The sequence below is a fragment of the Leptonychotes weddellii genome, chromosome 7, assembly GCF_054177405.1.
Source record: "Leptonychotes weddellii isolate Sample4059 chromosome 7, ASM5417740v2, whole genome shotgun sequence".
NCBI lineage: Eukaryota > Metazoa > Chordata > Mammalia > Carnivora > Phocidae > Leptonychotes > Leptonychotes weddellii.
The window spans coordinates 39890756-39909622 of NC_138375.1; the positions used below are offsets into that span (position 1 = coordinate 39890756).

General features: G+C 45.4%; 1 long non-coding RNA gene across 1 annotated transcript in view; it reads left to right on the plus strand.

Annotated features, from left to right (window-relative positions):
• The window catches only part of LOC145722445 (uncharacterized), an 87795-nt gene extending 69396 nt beyond the window's left edge, over nucleotides 1-18399 (plus strand). Inside the window, exon 3 of the long non-coding RNA XR_014146732.1 lies at nucleotides 13980-18399. This is a non-coding gene — a long non-coding RNA (uncharacterized LOC145722445). The remainder of the gene's footprint in view (nucleotides 1-13979) is intronic.
• Nucleotides 18400-18867: the final 468 nt, after the last annotated feature.

Sequence of the window (18867 nt, forward strand, 5' to 3'; positions counted from 1 at the left end):
CTCTGCTTGACTTATTTCACTTAATCTCCTCCAGTCCCATCCATGTTGATGTAAAAGTTGGGTATTCATCCTTTCTGATGGCTGAGTAATATTCCATTGTATATATGGACCACATCTTCTTTATCCATTCATCTGCTGAAGGGCATCTCGGCACAGAATGGGAGCCAATAGGTTTTAATTCACCTACTGACTCCTGGCAACCAGAGGTATTGCTGAGGGGGATTCTCTGAGGCTTTGTTTCGGGCTTGGTGGGGAGGAGACAGAACCGACTAACAATGTCTGCCTGTGGGCGAGGAAAGAGTCACGGGATTCATACCCTGTGCTTACCATCTGCATACAAAACCATGCTGCTTGATTCTGTAATATAGGAAAGCAGACCCCTGAGGATCTGGAAGGAAAGTTTACTCTACCTTTAAAGTTGGGCCTGATCCTGGCGTCATATCCAGAGGTTCTCCCCATTAGCTTATCCAGGAAATCCGAGGGTGACATAGGCTTGGGCGCGGAGCGGGCAGCTTCAGCCTCCTTGGAAGCAGCAAGGCTAAGAAAGGAGAGAGGAAAGCAGAGGGTTAATGATGGCTGTGTGATCATATGCCAGCCTTGCCCAGACCCAAGAGCCACCAGAGTATTCTCAGCCTGAGAAATAGGCAGTGTGGGTCCTTAATGAATGAGGAAAGGCCAGGTTAAATTGTTTAGTCGGCCAGATACCCGCCAACATGGGATCCTGGCAGGCAGCTGTGTGTCTCATGCTTCGGAGAAGCTGCTACCTCTTCAGGCTGCCTCTCTGGGGTTTTGTGCAATCACACTCGGCTGTGGGGCCTCCCTGGGGAGGAGATCCAATGGTTAACTTCCCAGGAGGCCCAGCCCTGTGTTTTAGGTGCCTGCACTCTCATGGGTCTGGGGAATAGCACATCCAGAGGGAGTCTTAAAGATCTCATAGTCTAGCCTTTCCCTGAAGTTTCTTTTCAGAATCAGCCACTAATTAAAAAAAAATGTTGCCCGAGTCAAATACATTCGGGAACAGAAATTTAACCAGGCATCTTTACCTCGAGTCTTCTCAGAAGCTTTAACAAGCTTAGAGGCCTATACTTAGGGGACTACCATCTCATGAAACATACAGTTTAGAAAATGCTCAGTTGGGAACATTGAGGTACAGTTAGTGGAAAAGGCTGACGTAGGTCCCAGAGTAAACCAGTCTGCCTCAGTGTATCCAGACCGGGGGATCTGAGATCAGACTGCTGGGGTGCTTCACACTGTTTCTGTCACCAGCCCCCACGCAACAAAGTACTCTCAGGTCCTCATTCATGCCACGGCATGGATTACTGATGTCTAAGAACAGTGGCTGTCCCCCTGCCACACTCTCAAAGGTGTGCAGATTTCTAGGAAGAGTCAAGATTGGAAGCTGAAGGGTTAAAGAACAGTCCTTTGGGTTGCTTTGGGCAAATGAGATTTCCTAGTCCTGAACTGATACCAGGAGATAGCTGGGAGCAAGTGCAAATGTGGTGTGTGGTGCTGTCAGGGGCTAGTACGTTGAAGGACGCGCATGCATAGAGGGATGAGTGTGTGCACGCACTTGTGTGTGTGTGTGTTGCATAAGATGGGAGCTTCTGTCACCTAGCCAAGTAAGACATCGTGTTCCCCAAGGATCTGCACTCAACCTCTCTTGTTCTTCGCCTTGGCTTGTTTCTGATCTCAGTTGTAACAATTTAAGTGATCACCTCTAATGGATGGCTCTCAAGTCTCTCTTGCCTGGCTGCTCCAGAAGCCCCCTTTCTTCATTTGCAAACACCTGCAGGGCGTGTCTAGCTAGATGTCCTGCCTGTGCCTAAAATTTATCTTGCAAACTGAATGCCCCAGCTTCCTCTCTGAACTTGCTCCTCCAGAGCCCGCTTCCCCAGACAGCACCAGCATTTGGCCACTGTCTAGCCTACAAGCTCCAGAGCCATCTTGTCTCCTCGTCCCCCTTTCCTGTCACATCCCTCACTCACCAGGTCCTGGACCATGCTACCTGGTAATATAATTACTTGTGTTTGTGTTTGAAGACCAGGAATCATGGTGTTTTTATTTATTGTTTATTTGTTCTTTTAATCCCCTGCTGTGTCTACCATGGTGTCTCAGACATAATTGATACTCAGTGATTGCACAGTGAATGAATGAATGAATACGATGCTACTTTAATCAAATATTCTGGTTAGTAGGGTATTCATAAATATTCATGTATGGATTAACAATTTTAAAGTAATTAGACTATTATTTCCAGTAAAAAGAATACTGAAAGCAATCTGGTATTCCTGTGCAATTCCAGAAGGTATTTCAGGATTATTTAGACACTCATGTTATGTAACCTGAAGATCCCTTATCCATACACTTAAGAGCTCATTTTGATTGATAGGATGAGGGACAAATGCATTTTACTGTTTTTTTGTGTGTGTGAGTCTGGATGTTTGTGAGTGGGTGTGATGTGGGCAGGTTTCTAGATGTGATGTGTTCAAGTGGGTGGATGTGAATGGATGTGTGTGGGGACTGGGATGTGATGGGGTATTTGTGGTTGTGTGGTGGATTGTGTTACATAGATACGTGTGTGCAAACATGAATACCTATGTTCGTGTGAAAGTGTTAAGTACAGCATTTGTGTGTGTACATGTGGGATGGATGTACATGTGGGGTATAGGGTGTGAGTGTGTTGAAGGCTTGTGTGGATGTATGTATGTGGTATGTGCATTGCATGTATGTATTTCCGAAACGTACTGTGAGATATAATATAGGCTAGCGCAAAAAGAGTGAAAAGAACAGATGACTGGAATTTATCCTGTCTCACTTATTTTTTTTTTAAAAGATTTTATTTATTTATTTGACAGAGACACAGCAAGAAAGGGAACACAAGCAGGCTCCCCGCTGAGCAGGGAGCCCAATACCGGGCTCGATCCCAAGACCCTGGGATCATGACCTGAGCCGAAGGCAGCTGCTTAACCAACTGAGCCACCCCGCCCCTATCCTGTCTCACTTATTTATAAGCTGTGTGACCTTGGGGAAGTTACTCAACCTCTCTGAACTTGAGTTGCCTCATAGGTCAAATTAGTTTTACGCAAGCAGTAACCGTGGTAGCACAGCTAAAAAACACCTAGGACAGTTTTTGGTACATAATGGGCACTCAATATATTGTCTTGCTCTTGCCTTGCTCTGTGTGCGTGTACGTGTGTGTACGTGTGTGTGTGTGCGCGCGTGCGTGTGCGCGTGCTTGAAGCAGTTCGGAGCCCGTCTGCGGGCATCTTTTGGTCTCACTGCTGCTTTCAGCTGCACCGTTGGCCCTACATGGCTGGAAAGTCATGCCGGATGCCTTCCATGGCCCACAGTTAGTACTGCAGTCCCAGCCTTTTCCCCATTCAGCACCAGACTCATGGCTGCTCTGTGGCTCTGGCGTGAGCAAAAGGGACCACAGGCCTGCAATGGGGGATTTATGACTTTTCTGCTGCTATCATTCACTTCTAGAACCTTTCTAGGAGTGGCGGTTATGAAGCTTTCATAAGCTCCTGTTCTCTCCCCAGTCCCTCCTCTCAGACAATAAGATTTGGGAACACAGTACTCCCTCCCAGCAGCTCCGAGAGAACCAGCCATCTCTTGGCCCTTAGGCCTCTTTCACAAGCCTGAATCCTATTATGCCATACGGGGAGAGAATGAATGTGCCCCAAAGTGTCCCCTACCATTGGCTATTAGCCAAATGTGCCATTTAATACCGGACTCCTCCCCCAAGCTGAGGAGTCCTCTGGTCCCCCTAGCTCTCGTGTCTGCAGCATTTGTGGTCTGGTTACCTGGCCACTGACCCACTACAAGCGCTAGCATGGGGAGCTGAATTGAGGGCACGGAGACTCTGAGAGGTTAAGTAACTGCCCTCAGGTCACACAGCACTTTAACGACAGAAGGGTTTAGAACTCAAATTTTTAAGCGTTGCTTCATCCAAAAGCTACAATGTATGGGAAAGCCTTGTAAATTGTGAAGTGTATCCATAATGTTGCTGCTATTATTACTATTTGTTTTGGAAGCTTGTGATATTCTGTGACATCCGGGAACATCAGAGCAGGAGTCTGACTCCGCAATTCTGATGCATGCAACTGCACTCACCACACTGAGACATGGAGAAGGAAGGGTTGTGGGTCACCCCGTGACCTGTTTCCTCAAGTGATTCAGAGCGAAAATCTTTGAAATTCTGAGATTCGCTAGTCCCAACTGGTATCCCATACCAGTTGGTTTTTTGGGGGTCGCTTTCACATTTTCGGCCCTGTTCTGCACTACCTCTTCTCATCAGATACAATATTTCCTTAAATTGCCTCACTTCCTTCAAACTTAACTCTTTAAACACCCAACTTGATATTTCATGACTTGCAAATGAAAAAGCAGTGTTATTTGCTGTGATAGACACAACCCCGCTAGGGAAAGCAGTGAAAACGAAAGAAAAAGAGAAGTCTACAATTCTAGTTACTCGCTGTTGATTACCAACATTCGAACCCAAGGCCTGCCTGGAGTCCCAGGGGAAGACCAGCAAGTATTGTGAAAAGGTTGGAGACACATTAACACCTGACTGAGACCTTCTTCTCGAGATGAGAACTTGAAAGAGAAAGATCTCAATCATAATTCACTGGTATTGCGTGTGAACCACCTCCAGTCATCCCCCATCTCTTACTGCCCTAGACCAAAGTTTCCCTCATTCTTTTTCACATACAAAGCCTCCATTTGAATGTCAAACTAGCCATGCCCCTCCACTTGACAATCATTGTACATTTCTGTCTATATTTAGAAAGCACATTTTGCACAGAATTAGTTCAAGGGCCCCCTGTAGTAAATCTGTGCTCTGTGCTTTTGTGCAGAGTAAATACGCATCAAGGAGGTCTTGTTGCACATTTAGAACCACTGCCTCTGGTGAACTTGAACCTTTGCTTATCAACTTTGAGCTACTGAACAGAGAAGCTGGGGATGAATTTGAGAAATGAGACATTGGATTGTTAGGATTTGCTGACCCTATGAAAGTATTTGGAAATGATGCAGATTGTTTCAGGGATTACTGCGATGTAATGGAGTGAATCAGACTCAGTTGAGACAGATTTGATTAATAGTAATTTCAGAAAGACAGTGAGGTCTTCTGGGACCAAGTGGTCTATCCCTTGCTGGGAAGGCTTTATGGCCAAAGCTGCAGTGACTGGACAGAGTATTAAACTCCCTGTCACCTTTAAGTCAGGAGATGTGTCACACAGGGAGACTTTGGTAGTTAAAAGACTCAGTTTTGACTCCTAATGAAAGAGACCATGGAAAGATCCAGGAGTGGGTTTTCAAGCCAGGGGTGGGGGGATGGAGGCAGGGGGACACAGTGAAGTGGGGGTTGTGTGATCTTCAGAGAGTCACTTTTGTGGCTTTCACAGTCATCCTTTGTGGCTTGCAGTTTTCTAAGCTATAAAATAAAGGGTTTAGTATAATCTCTAAGAGTCCTTCTGGCCCTAAACTATCATTTTATTAGTCTGTAATATTCCCTCTTTTTTTCTTTTTCACGCATCTGGTCTTGGCATCTAAATTTGTCTGGAATCTTTTGAAGGAATGTGAACATGTTTGTGACTTGGTTTTTCCCAATCCAGTCTCGAGATTTCTCTCCAATGGAACAACTCATTTTTCAGGGATTTGTTGGAAAAAAGGCCAGATCAATGCTCAGATTCTCGTTCTCCTGTTGCAACATCAATTGGAAATAGGGAATCAATATGGAGCTGTCGATCCGAATTTCAAATGAGCTGGGGTTGGCAACAATACTGGGGAGAAACAGTTTTCAGTTATACCCTGCATGGCACCACATTCTAGGTTAGCAGAGGGGGTTCCCCCGACAGGTTCCATCTCCTTGGTTCAACATGGGTAGACAAGTCGGGAGGTCCAGGGTGGGAAATGGGGAGAAAGAACAAGGTGAGGGGCAGAAGAGAGACTAACAGGCAGAGGGTAACCTAGGGAGAGGTGTGCAGGGCTGGAGGAGAAGCTGCAGGTGCAGGCTGAGAAGGGGAAGGGAGGTGGAGCGGGGAGAGGAGAACGTGAATGTGAAGGTGCCTGGGCGCGGCCAGTGCTATTATCTAGGGGCTCAGTGAGCACAAGGGATGGGCACTCCACTGCACTTAGGTGAGGGTGGGGGCTTTCCAAGAGGCTTTGCGGAGAAGGCGATTTTTACAATAGAGCTTGAAGGTGGGGTGTGGGGTTGGCCTGGAAGAAATAGGGGAGGAGGAGTGCTTTGAGTAGAAGGAACAGCACGTGTTCAGTCTAGAGGTGAGAGAGGGCTTGGAGAACTAAAAGAAGTTTAGCGTGTGTGAGGGAGGGCGGGGTGGAGAGAGAACAGTGACAAGAGGTGAGGATGAAACATTGAGTCTGTGAGGCTGGGAGTAGTAGGGATTGGCCCCCCTGGTCTGTGTCCTTATGGTGGGTCTAAAAGTTAAGGGACGGGGGTGCCTGGGTGGCTCAGTCGTTAAGCATCTGCCTTCGGCTCAGGTCATGATTCCAGGTCCTGGGATCGAGCCCCGCATCGGGCTCCCCGCTCAGCGGGGAGCCTGCTTCTCCCTCTCCCACTCCCCCTGCTTGTGTTCCCTCTCTCGCTGTGTCTCTCTCTGTCAAATAAATAAATAAAATCTTAAAAAAAAAAAAAAAAGTTAAGGGACGATTACCCCTCCCTAATCCCTTTACACTAAAAAGAAGCCATCCTGATTTCTCAGCCGTTTCTGGTTATACTGAATTGTGGTCTGGCCAAGCTTGGGGAATGGGCCCTCCAAAAACATCTCCAAGTGGGGGGTGTCCAACTTGGTTTCCAGGCAACTTGTCCTCTGACTTGGGCCAGAATATCTCTCCCCTCTGTCTTGGCAGGGAGGTGATCCAATGAGAGGGTATTATTCTGTGCAGAAAGCACCTGGTCAACCAGTCAAAGGTTGTTTGAAAGTCTGCTCTGTGCGTCCATGGGTATTTACTATGACACAGTTTTGAAGGTCACTGTGGAACAGAGGAAAACACGTTAAGGTGGGAGCTGGGGAACAAGGGTGGAGTTGTAGTGCCTCTCTAACTTCCTGTGTGGTCTCGGGCTAATTCTTTCTCATAGGTGGCCCTCAGCTTCTTCATCTGTGGCATGGCAGATTGGCATTAGATCAGGCACAATGAACTGTTTTGTGTTGTGTGCCCGCTCCATTCAGCTCGTGGTGGCTGCTCAGAGAGCGGTTCTGGGACTTGACCCAGCAGGGAAGGTAGGAGGATGGATCATCAGTCTGTTGAGGGACTAGACTGTGGAGTGCTAGTTTGTCTCAATTTTGCAGGCCCCCTTGCTGTGAAATCCTCTGATCTTTCTGATTTATTAAGCACCCACTATACGTATAAGGCGCTATCGGGGAGATGCAGATGAACATGTCATTGCCTACAGAAGAAGCCCCCCATGTGGGCAGAGTTTGTGTCTGTATCGTTCGGTGCTTGGCATGTGCTAGCAATCAATAATCATTTGTTGATGAGTGGCCTTTGCCCTCTTGTTGTTTATAGTTGAGCAGACAGAACAGATCAGGTACACAAACAATTATCGGAGGTTGCCACCCAGCTCAGGTGGCATAATTGGATGGCTATGGTGCTTCAGAGCAGGAAGGCAGTGTTTAGGGGAAGGTGGGGACATGAATCAGAAACTTTTTCTGAGTTTTATTAATTTTAGCCTCTGCACTTTCAGAGAGAACCAACATTTGCCATTGTCCATGTTGTGCATTTTGGGGGGGAAAGCTTTCTTTCTTCTGCCTATGGGCTGTCTTGGGGAGAGGTGCTGAGGAGGGCTCCATGTCCTAGGCTCCTGGGAAGAGGTGCGACCAGCATTCTCTGGCCTTCTGGACTTGACCAGTTTCCTGGACCCTGGCTCTGACATCCGGGAACCTGGGGGTTGCTATGCAGTGTGGGCCCTGCTGGTCACCCTCACCTTGGCCTGGGTTGCATCCTTAGGTCAACATCTGGCTTTTCATGGCCAGCTGTGCAATTCCAATTTGATTTGATCGCAGTAAGGGGCTTAGGCTGGCCTGACATCTTATTACTCTCGCTTCATGATCTGCTAAGCACCCCTGGGAGCAGAATGTCACATTTGGCATGCTCGGAGCCCACTTCTCCCCAGGGACTTATGGGACAACACCTCTTTCTCCCTTCCTGGCCCACCTCCCCCAGCTATATCTGCTCCCTATAAGAAAACCTCATCTGTGTCAGAAAGCACATGTATTTGAATACGATTCTCTTGTGCGGGAAAGATAAAATCTTGGATCCTTGGAGCTGGAAGGAACCTTGAGACTCCATCAGGTTCTTCCCCTGCCCCTAGGGAAGTGGGAATCTCTAGGGAGCTTTCATATACCTTATCATTGCTTCTGGTCTGTTCCTCTGGATAACCTCCCATCTGTGAACTCTTCTGCTTTATTTTCTGTCTCTCCACAAAGCAGGCTGGCAGCAGGGAGGAGGGGAGGAGGCTCCTTGGGAAATTGAGGGAGGCACTCACTCTCAGGGTTGTGTGTGCCCTTACAGGGGCCTGAGAGTGAGCCCCTCTTTAAGTATGGTGTTCTGGGTGCCTCACTTGTCTCACCCTAGTCCTGGCCCTGCTATAGCATCACAGAGCCTCAAACCCAGTCCATCGAGGGTAGAATTTCCTGTAGGTCATCAAATCCTGTAGGTAATCTCCTCTAGGAGAGGGAGTCTATACTCCCCGCAGCCTCTCATTTCATTTCCAAAAAGCTGTGTTTTTATTTTTCTTGTTTGGTGACAAGAAACAGCATTACATATTTTATCTCATTTTATCCTGCCAACAGCCCGAGCAGTAGGATGTGTGTCCCATTTTAAAGTAAGACAGTTAAGGCTTCAAACTTGTGTGGTGATCTAGCTGTGACACACCACGCTGGATTTGCCTAACTGACGTCTCTCCTCACTCCATGTGTCGGTTTCAAGGCTGGAATCACAGCGGCCCTTGGTGTTTTCTGGTTCAAGCTCAACCTTCCCCTCTGTAGCCTTCCTTTTCCTCGGGACTGGGGCAATCGAGGGGTTACGTAGGCAAGACCCTGCTAGAATGGTGTTTGTACGCTTCCTTCCAGGCTCCTTCCATGATGCATAGAGCCTGGCCCATGGTCAGGGCTCAACAGATAGTTGTTAAATGGGTGATGAGCACTTGGCATTCCGGGGGAAGCAGAATGTAGCTGTGCAGGTACTGGGCCTCAGTGATGTGATCTGACTGGAGTAAAAAAGTGCCCAGTCCTGGCCCTGATACCTTTAGTCAGTCCCAGGGGAAAAAACTTGGCGTCCTCTGGGAAAATCCAAGACAGGAAGATAGGAGAAGCCATCCTTTTCTTTTGGGAGCATCCACAACCCTCCCATGGGTTGATTCAGGCCGGTGGCCTAGGTCAAACCCATGTCTGTGCATACACCTCACATTTCTCCCCACTTAGGTCCCTAATTACGATTCAACAACAACCATCTCACTGACGGCCCCCAGATGTCTCATTTGGGGAAATTTTCCCGTGCCTCTGACCATCGTGTCATTCTGCAATGAGTTACAGTGTGAGGAATCCTGGGGGATCCTTCAGAGACTTGAGTGCTAAAGAACAGGCCTATGGGGTTTGCTCTGCCAGAGTCAAAGCTCTTAGCAGGCCCTGCGTAATCAGCATGCATCCCATGAGCTGGACAGGAGAGCAAATGGCTCTCATTACCTTCAATGCAGTTTTCTTTTTAATCAGATAAATCTCACTGGAAAAGTATGTCTTTGCAGAGAATGGAGCTCAGGGCTTCTGGACAAAAAGTTTCGGGAAGGAAAATTGCACTGATCAGCAGGGATTGGTCATTTGAGGTTGCCAAGGCCTGGGAGCGTAAATATTGAGGAGAAATAATAATAGGATAAAAACAGATAAAGACATGGTATTAGCTCAAGGTAGGGATAGCTCCCAATCACTTAGCACTTACCGTGTGCTGGGTACTTTACATGTGTCACTGTATTTGATCTTCTCAACAATCCTATGAAGATGACATCATTACCTCCATTTTACAGATGAGGAAGCTGACGCTTGCATTTTCAGAAGTGTAGTCAAGGTTGTATAGCTTATAAGGGGCACCGCCACCAGTGAGCTGGCCTCTAAAGCCCACGCTATTAACTGCTACACTCTGTTGACTCTTCCAAGTGATAATGATTGCAAAGTTCCTCTGAGGAGCCACTGTGGTTCATGATAAAATGTTTGCATGACTCTTGGAACTACCGGTGGGAATTCCTGGAACTCTGAGAATCGGAGAGTGTGGGTTGAGAACAGTATGATGATCACTCTCATACAAATAATGCTTTCCATGTATGTGGCACTTCCAAATCGGTCGCTGCATTTGTTCCTTGTCCCATGCCCATGACAGCATCCCGTGTACAGGTGGTGACTTGGAGGTTCCACTGGAAGGTTGAGAGACCTGCTCAGGGTCTCGGATGGCAGAGCCATAACATGACCAGGATCTCCAGTTGTGGTCTGGGGCATCCTGACAATTTGGCCATTCACAAAAGACGGGAAGGGGATGGGCGATCCCTTCTTGGCTTTCATTAAATTGCTTCTCAGAATTTCTCTGGCATTAGCTTGACTTTCATTTAATTTTTTCCATCTCAGTTCACTCATCTTTAAAATACACCTGCCTTTACCAACTGCAGGTGTCGTTTGAATGGCCAAAGTCCCCATGCTTTTACAGATGCTGTGGAAACAAGCTCTTTCCCTTCACAGGGCAGTCAGCCTTTTTCATTCTCTAGGCACTTTGAGGTCATCATCATCTCCTTTGAGTTACCATTAATTTATTACTTCATTGGTTTACTTATTTATCCCAAACTATTTACGTAGTGCCTACTATAAGCCAGAGATTGTACCAGGTGATTGAGCAAAATATGAATAATATAATAATAACAGCTGGCCCATGTTGAGTAGTTATAAAGTACCAGGCATTACACTAAGAGCTTTATTTTCGATATTTAGTCCTTAATATAATCCTATGGGTTGGAGGTCATTATTTCCATTTTACTGATGAGGAAACTGAGGTTCACAGAGGTCAAATAACTTTTCCAGGTAGACCTGACCTGATAAACTTATCTCTTAATTGTATCAGTAGTGAATATGCCTTAGCCCTTACTTTGTGTGAACTCCCAAACTAAAAGAGGAAGGCCTACGTGAAGACACGTAAGTGCTTGAATATCTGGGCCTATTAGAAAAAGACATATCATTTTTCCCTCCCCAGTCGATACCAGCTCAAGCCTGTAGTGGAAAGTAAGCCATGTTGCAATGAAGCCATAGGAAATGCATTAACAAAAAGGGGCTATTTATCCCAGAGAAAACAGAGGTTTTCATGAATGGAGCTTGGATGTGTGTGGCCCTCAAGCATCCAGGAGACTGATTTCAAAGGAGGATGTTGAGAAAATAAGCAATCCTTCCTGGGCTCAGAGGAAGAATGACTTTAAATTGTAGAAAGAGCAACTTGGATTCAAAAGTGAAGCTGCCTTTAATCAACTGAGTGACTGGTCTTCAGAAAGAGAACACTTAACTGTGAGTTGAGAGGGTTTAGTTGAAGTGGGTATTTGTATGTAAATACAGTTTTCGGAAGCTCCAGGGCTCTAATACTTCTCTAAATAAACCTTGTTCATTCCCCTGAATCCTCTAAGACTGAGAGATACAGCTCTGCTCAGTGGGGTGGAACTTCTTTGTCTCACTCAGCAGGTTCCAAAGTCTTGGGGAAGACAAGGAAGAGGAGTCATGGAATTATGGGACCTGGTCATCTTGTGCATTAAAAAAAAAAAAGACATTTATTGAACACCTGCTGTATTACGGTTTTACAAAATCAGTAGGGATGATCATCTCCATCTTATAGAGAAGGAAATGGACTCAGAGGTTAGCTAACAGTGATAGCGATCGCCATCAATGCTTCAGCACTTTCTAGGTGCCACGTACAGAGCCAAGAACTTTTCCATACATGCTTTCTAATCCATCCAGCAACTCTATGAAGTTGGTACCAGTTTCTCCTCCATTTTTCAGATGAGGACACGAAGGCTTGGAGAGCTTAAATGACCTAATCAAAGTGCTCTGATGGCAGAATTGGTACACAACTCTAACTGAGGTGGAATTTTGATGTAAGTTTTGGAGCAGCTGTTCACATGTGCTCAAACAGTTCACTCAGCTGGAATATGCATTGTATTAAGTTTCTGTTCCTCTGTGGTTTAGTATAAGCTTCTCTAGGAAGCACTGACTGAGGAGAATTCAGGAGATGTGTCAGTGAAACCCGTGGGACCCAATGAGACGAAAGGAAGATAGATGGACGATGAGGGAACGACAAGGTGCCCCTTCCTGGTTTGAGGATGAAGGAGGGCTAATGGCAGAAGGAATGCATGGTCACTGCTGCGTCTTTCTTTTCCTTCTGGGGTTTCTTTCCTTTCTACCCTGTGGAATCCTCCAGCAGCGTCACCTCTTTGTAACTAATAGGGGGACCACCCAGGAGGCCAAATTCCATTGCCTCCTGCTTCTTGCTGCAGGTGTCAGAGGCAAAGAGAAGCAGCCAGGAAATGGGGCAGGCTACAGATGCGGAGTCAGAAATCCCCGGTTTAACTTCTGCTTGTTCCTTTCTTGTGTGACCTTGAGCCAGCCCTTCATCATATTTAAGCATCAGTTTCCTCATCCTTAGAGTGTAGATACCTTCTGTCCTAACTTATAAATGACTATTTGAAACCATGTTGAAGAAAGCATAAGGTGCTACCCAAATAAGAACTCCCTTCCGGACTGGAACAGGGGTGTGCTCCATGGATTCTGCCATCAAACTCAGGCTCTGCCATTTATTAGCTGTGTGGCCTTGGACACACCACTTACCCTCTCTTTGTTTCTGTATCTGTAAAATGGGGTTAATAGTGGTTGCTTCTCATAGGGTTGTTGTAAAGAGTCAAGTAATTCTTTTGAATACTTGTTTTGGTACCTGGCACATCATAAATATCCAATACAATTTTTATTGATTCAGAGAGAATTGGTTGATCTAGGCTCTTTGATGAGGGATAAATAGATGGACTTCTAGAAGCTTCTTTGGGCTTTGTGCTTGAATGTTCGAGGACCACGCAGTGTCACACCTAAAGGAGTACTCTGGGGGATCCTTCTCCTATGCTCCTAGTAATTTATCTGTTAAGTAGTAAATTAATAGCATTACTTTGGCATTTCAATCAATAGGATTAGGATGATCTGATGGTAACAGAGTAGTAATTGGTGCTGCACAGATGGAAACTGTCCAGTGGCAAAAATTGTTCTTCACAAGCTGGCTGGCTGCCCTCAGACCAGATTCTTTCAGCCCTTTTAAAAAATAACATTTTCCTCTGATGGTTAAAGCAATAAATGCACATTGGAAAAATACAACAAGGTTCAAAGACAAAACTAAAACCCACCTGGAAATTCCATTATCTAGATACCTACTGTTAGCATATTAGTAAATTTCTTCTGGGTTTTCTTTTTTCCTCTGTAGATTATAATCGGTTTTGTTTCCTGCCTTTTTTTTTTTTTACTGAAGATTCTAAATGAGCGTTTTTCTCTCGTTATTAAACCTTCAGAAACACGATTATAAATGACTGCCTATGCCAGTGGGTGGCTGTATTAGCTTTCACCTAGCTATCCCTCTACCGATGGGCATTGGTATTATTTTCAGTTTTTAGCTATTATAAATGATGCTGTGAAAACCTCCCTTGGTCACAAACCTCTGTTCATGTCCTAGAAGCAAAATTGCTGAGTCAAAGAGTATGACTAGCTCTAAGGCAGAAAAACTACCCCAGTGTGAAGGAGCTCCCATCTCCCCCAACCCCAGGACTAGCAGGCTCCTTGTTGAAAATTCTTTATAAGGTGGAGTCTGCTCGGGGCAAGGCTTGCAGGAAATGGTGGGAGAGTGAAAGTTAAAAGAAGAGAGATGACCACTTTTATCTTTTTCCTTTTTCTCCCTTCACTCAGATTGCCCAGGAAGCTGTAGTCAATTGGCATGTGCTGGAGGGGAGAAGGAGAGATCTTTGGGACAGTGTATTCAGAAGTCCAATGTTGCAGGTGCCAGACATTTCTTTCTTTTATATTAAATTGCCCCTGCCTATGTCTTCTGCCTGTATCATATCCAATTTTTTATCCCTGAAAGTACTTAGATATAATAAGCAGCCCATACGTGCTTGCTTTGAGAGGGAGGATGGCATAGTGGGCTCACATCTGTCACACAGCTGAGTGATCTTGGGCAAGTCACTTAGCCTCTTCAAATCTATTTCCTTATCAGAAAAAGGAGGGCAATAATGTGCTCCTGGGACTGTCGGGGTTGAAGCAGAAAATGCGTGTCAGATGCTGATGTGGTACCAGACACAGAGAAACCACTTGGTGTGTTCACTATTATTACAAATAAAAATTAAAGTTTTTGTGAGATTCAAACATTCTTCACTAAAGTTTTATGCCAGTCTGGCTTACACCTAATAATTCTGAAGAACTCCAGAAAAGTATAAAGACTAAGAGAGGCAGGTATGGCAGGAAAGAAGGGATGTGGGCTGCGCTTCAAATCTGGGCTAATTTATTATATTCCACTGTAGGCCCTGCATTTTAAGAGGGACATTAACAGGTTGGAGCAGGTCCAGAAAGGAACAACTGGGCTGGTAAACAAACTTGAAATTGACCTGTAAGGAATAATTAAAGACTCTGTGGGTGTTTGGCTCAGAGAAGATTCAGGCAGAGAGATCATTTTTTACAAATCTCTGTCGGGTGTCGGTGGGGAAGAGGGACTCCGTAAAATAATGTTCTTGAATATTTACTGTTTGCCAGGCACTGAGTTCAGCCCTGTGCAGTATTATTTATTTTATCCTCTCCCAAACACTAGATGAGGAATATAGTTTTGTTCCTCTCGCAGAGATGAAGAGACCAAGGTACAGATGGCAGAAGATGGCAGAAGTGCCTTGGTTGAATGTGCCGTGGCTGGTAGGTGGTAGGTAAGAATAGAACCAGATTTTTCTGATTCCGTAGCTGAGGTACCTTTTACAGCCCACTGACTTGTGCCAGGTGGCCAGGGAAGGTGGAGGGGACTTTCAGAGAGGGAGGCGGCTGCCTGATACATGGGAGGAAAGACCGTGTTGACCAGGACGGCTGCCCCATAATGGAAGGGGCAGCATCAGGAGGTGGCATGTTTCTTGTTGCCAGAAGTGTTCACAGATTAGGCTGAACCCTGAGCAACGTGCTGTAAGGATGAGTCAGCGGAAGAGTGGACTAGAACTGTGACTTTACCCCTTACTTAAGGGCCTTGAGAGTTGCTTAACATTTCTGAGCCTCAGTTTCTTCTTCTGTAAGCTAGGAATACTTAATTCTAATTTTAGGATTTTGGGAAGAATAAAAAATTCAGATCAATTGCTTAGCCAAGAACCTGGCATACAGAAGTTGCTCACGGTATATGAAGCGAACAATTATCTATGGTCTTTTCCTTTGCACCTGTGGTTCTCATTTATATAGTGCTGCTGTCTATTCACGTCTTCCCGGGGGTCAAGTCCGGATTTGGCGCTGTCACCTGCAGAGTGGGTATTCTCCCTCACTTCCACAGAGGCCCGTATCTACCAGGTTCTGTCCTCTCAGGCAAATGACAGGTTGGACTTTGAAACAGGGGCAGTGGAATAAACAAAAGGAAGAACGTTTAGACTGAAATGTTAAGCAACAGAATAGATATTACTGGGGTAGAGAGAAGAGAACCATTTCACCTACTGATCAATTATTGGAGAGCCCACTGTGTGCCCAGCACTGTGCCCTATGCATTAAGGGGGTAGTCCATTGGTCAGAGTTACTGTCTTTGTCTTCAAGGGCCTCAAGGCCTGGGACGGCTCAGACAACTCTGAAAACTGGAGAACAGGACTGAGTGTCACCCTGTACTAACTCCCTTGGCACAGGACTATTAGCGAAGGGATGCTTACAGGCAGGAGGTTGGAGAAGATGACCTTGGAAGATCTCTTGCTGGCCTGGGATTTTCTCTGTTGGGTGGCTCCCAGGATTGCATCCTTGCAGGCACAATGTGCTACTGTTACAGCTGTAGCCCCCTTGGGCACATCCTCTAGTTTCCCCAGGACATCCCTCAGACCTGGGAATATGCTAATCATCGTTGTCCATTATCAGGCCCAGAGGAGGAGGGGCTGCCCTCCTTCCTAGACAGGGAGAACCAGGCTGCCCCCACCCGCCTCCCAGGGCTGCTTCTGGCCCCTGTTCTTCAGACAGCCCTGGCCCCCACCACCCCCAGCCATGGCCCCCACCAGGGGGAGGCTTGGAGCTGACTGCCTGAGGATAAAGCTTTTATTGCTGTAATTCTTGATAGGAGAATCCTTTCTTCTCTTTCAACAAGAAGGCCGAATCCAACTGATTTGGGAAATACCTCTTTTCTTTCTCCTCTTGTTTCCTCGCCCTTTCATCATTCCTCCTTAGCATTTGCGTCTTCCTGCCTACACTTCTCTCCCCTTCTGGTCTTCTACCTTCTTCCTTTTCCTTTGTTTGTTTCTGAATCCTAGAATGATGGATCTGAGAGAGATCTTAAAAGTCAGCTAGTCCAGTCCACCCATCCATTTTACAGATGAGAATACTGCGGTCCAGAGAGGGAGGGAGACTCACACAGAATGGTCTTGGCTGAACCCAGAGGACTCTTCCCTTTTGATTACTCTGCTTATCTCCCCTTTTCTCCACCCCCTCATCTTGTCCTCCCTCTTTATGTCTTGCCCCATATTATTTCCTATCCTCTTTTGTCTCTTCATGAATCCATGGTGACAGATGGAAACAAAATCAGGAATTTGGGTGGCAGAACAGAGGGAAGCGTGTTGTCATGTTCTCCCCACCTCCTTTCCTCACTGGGAAGGGCTGTGATTTGGGGTGAGTCTCTCAGTTTTCTTCCTCAGAGACTCTACTCTCTCCACTCTTCCCCAACACATCTCTGGATGTGAGGTTTGTACAATGTCTTCTGCCTATGAAGACTTTGAACTGGATTGGCCTCAAGGTGTCCCAGATGGTAAAATCACTGCTTTGGCACAACCTGGCATCAGCCACAAAATGGGGATGACAATAGTACCTACTTCATAGAGTTGCTTTAAAGATTACATAATTAATGCATATGGAGCTTTCAGAAAAGTACCTGGCATATAGTAGATTCTAAATACATGTTATCTGATAATATTATAAATATTATTTAGAGGAATTTCTGTTCATAGGCAAAGGATTGGGAGTCGCAGATGTTTTAACATGAGAAGGGAACAGAAAACTACGAATATAGTTTCAATAGATACTTGTTGGTGACCTCATCCCCGCTGTGCTCTGTTTGCTGAATGTGCCTACTTTTTACCCGAATGTGCCATCTTTCCTCCAACTATTTGAATTCTTAGAGCAGCCCATGTCCATGACTCACACTGAGAAGCCATTTGAGACTTAGAGGTACGGTTAGGCTTTGCTCAGAACTGAGTTTCACAAGTCCTTCTGGTATTTTCCATTCAATCGATTGGCAGTGTCTAAGATGGAATGGTAGAGTACAGCATTCTTCAAATCCAAATTGCCTATATATCATATGACAAATTTTGCCCGATTCATATACTGTTATTTAATTTACCCTTAATTTGATTTTTTAGCATAACAGACTACTAGTATTACAATGAAAGTGGTAAATTCCAGTACCCAATAAAATAAAATTCATGATAAGTAAAATGAAAGAAAATTATTCTGTACCATTGAAATTTGTCTTGTACACTACCAGTGGAACAATCTTTAGGTTTAAGGGAAAACTGTCATAGTGATAAGAGACTTAAGAGTCCTCAGTCCTTGTCTGGGCTGGGCATTAATTCACTGTTGACTTTATAGACAAATCCCTTTCCCTCTGGCCTCTGTTCCTCCCTGGGAATTGAAAGGATTGGGTCAGATAATTCTCTCCATCTCTAAGTTTTGTTTTTTTTTTTAATGACCAGGAGGATTTTATGAAATTACAAAAAGAATTGGGTAGGGCTTCATTTACCCTGATGAAAATACCTTCCATTCTTCACTTGTTCTAAAAACCCAAGTCTATAACATAACGCTGGCCTTCCCTTTTCCAGTGACATCTCACTTCTAGCACAATGACTTAAGTGGGGGAAGCAACTTCCATTTGCTCAGAAAATTCGTCCAAATACACCACATAGTCTTAGCCTCTAGGCTCATTTTTACTTGGAGAAACCAATCAACGGGATGCTGGTTCAGACCACTCCAGATGTCTTTTTTCCCTACCTGGTGCATGTGTCTTTTATTTAGGTGGGCTCCAAGTTTGATTGTGACACCCTCTTTTGAAAAAATCTTTTTTTTCAGCTTTCAAAAGTAATATATATTGTGAAACATTCAAGCATTACCAAAATATTTAATGTAGGAAATAAAAGTCCCCCATAGTCTCATTCTCAAGAGATAAAACAACTATAAACAGTTTTGGGTCCATTTCTCTAGACTTCTTTTTCCCCATATAAAAACAATAAAACATTAAAAAATAGAAATGGGATCTTACTGTACATACTGTTTTGCTACTTGCTCTCCGCATTCCCCCTCCATTTTAATCTTTTATCCTGGATATTTTTTACTTTTCTGCATGGAATGAGGTCACCTGCCTGTGGCACTTATTGGCCATGAGATTTTAGATGAATCACTGCTCCTCTCAGGGTTTCAATTTCCTCATCAGTAAAAAGAAAGGGACTTTCCCCACCTGCCCATCTCCCTGTGGTATGTCTTTTTTTGGTAAGACTTTATTTATTTATTTTAGAGAGAGAGAGCATGAGTGGGGCCAGGGGCAGAAGGAGAGGGAGGGAGAGAATCTCAAGCACACTACCCACTGAGTGCGGAGCCC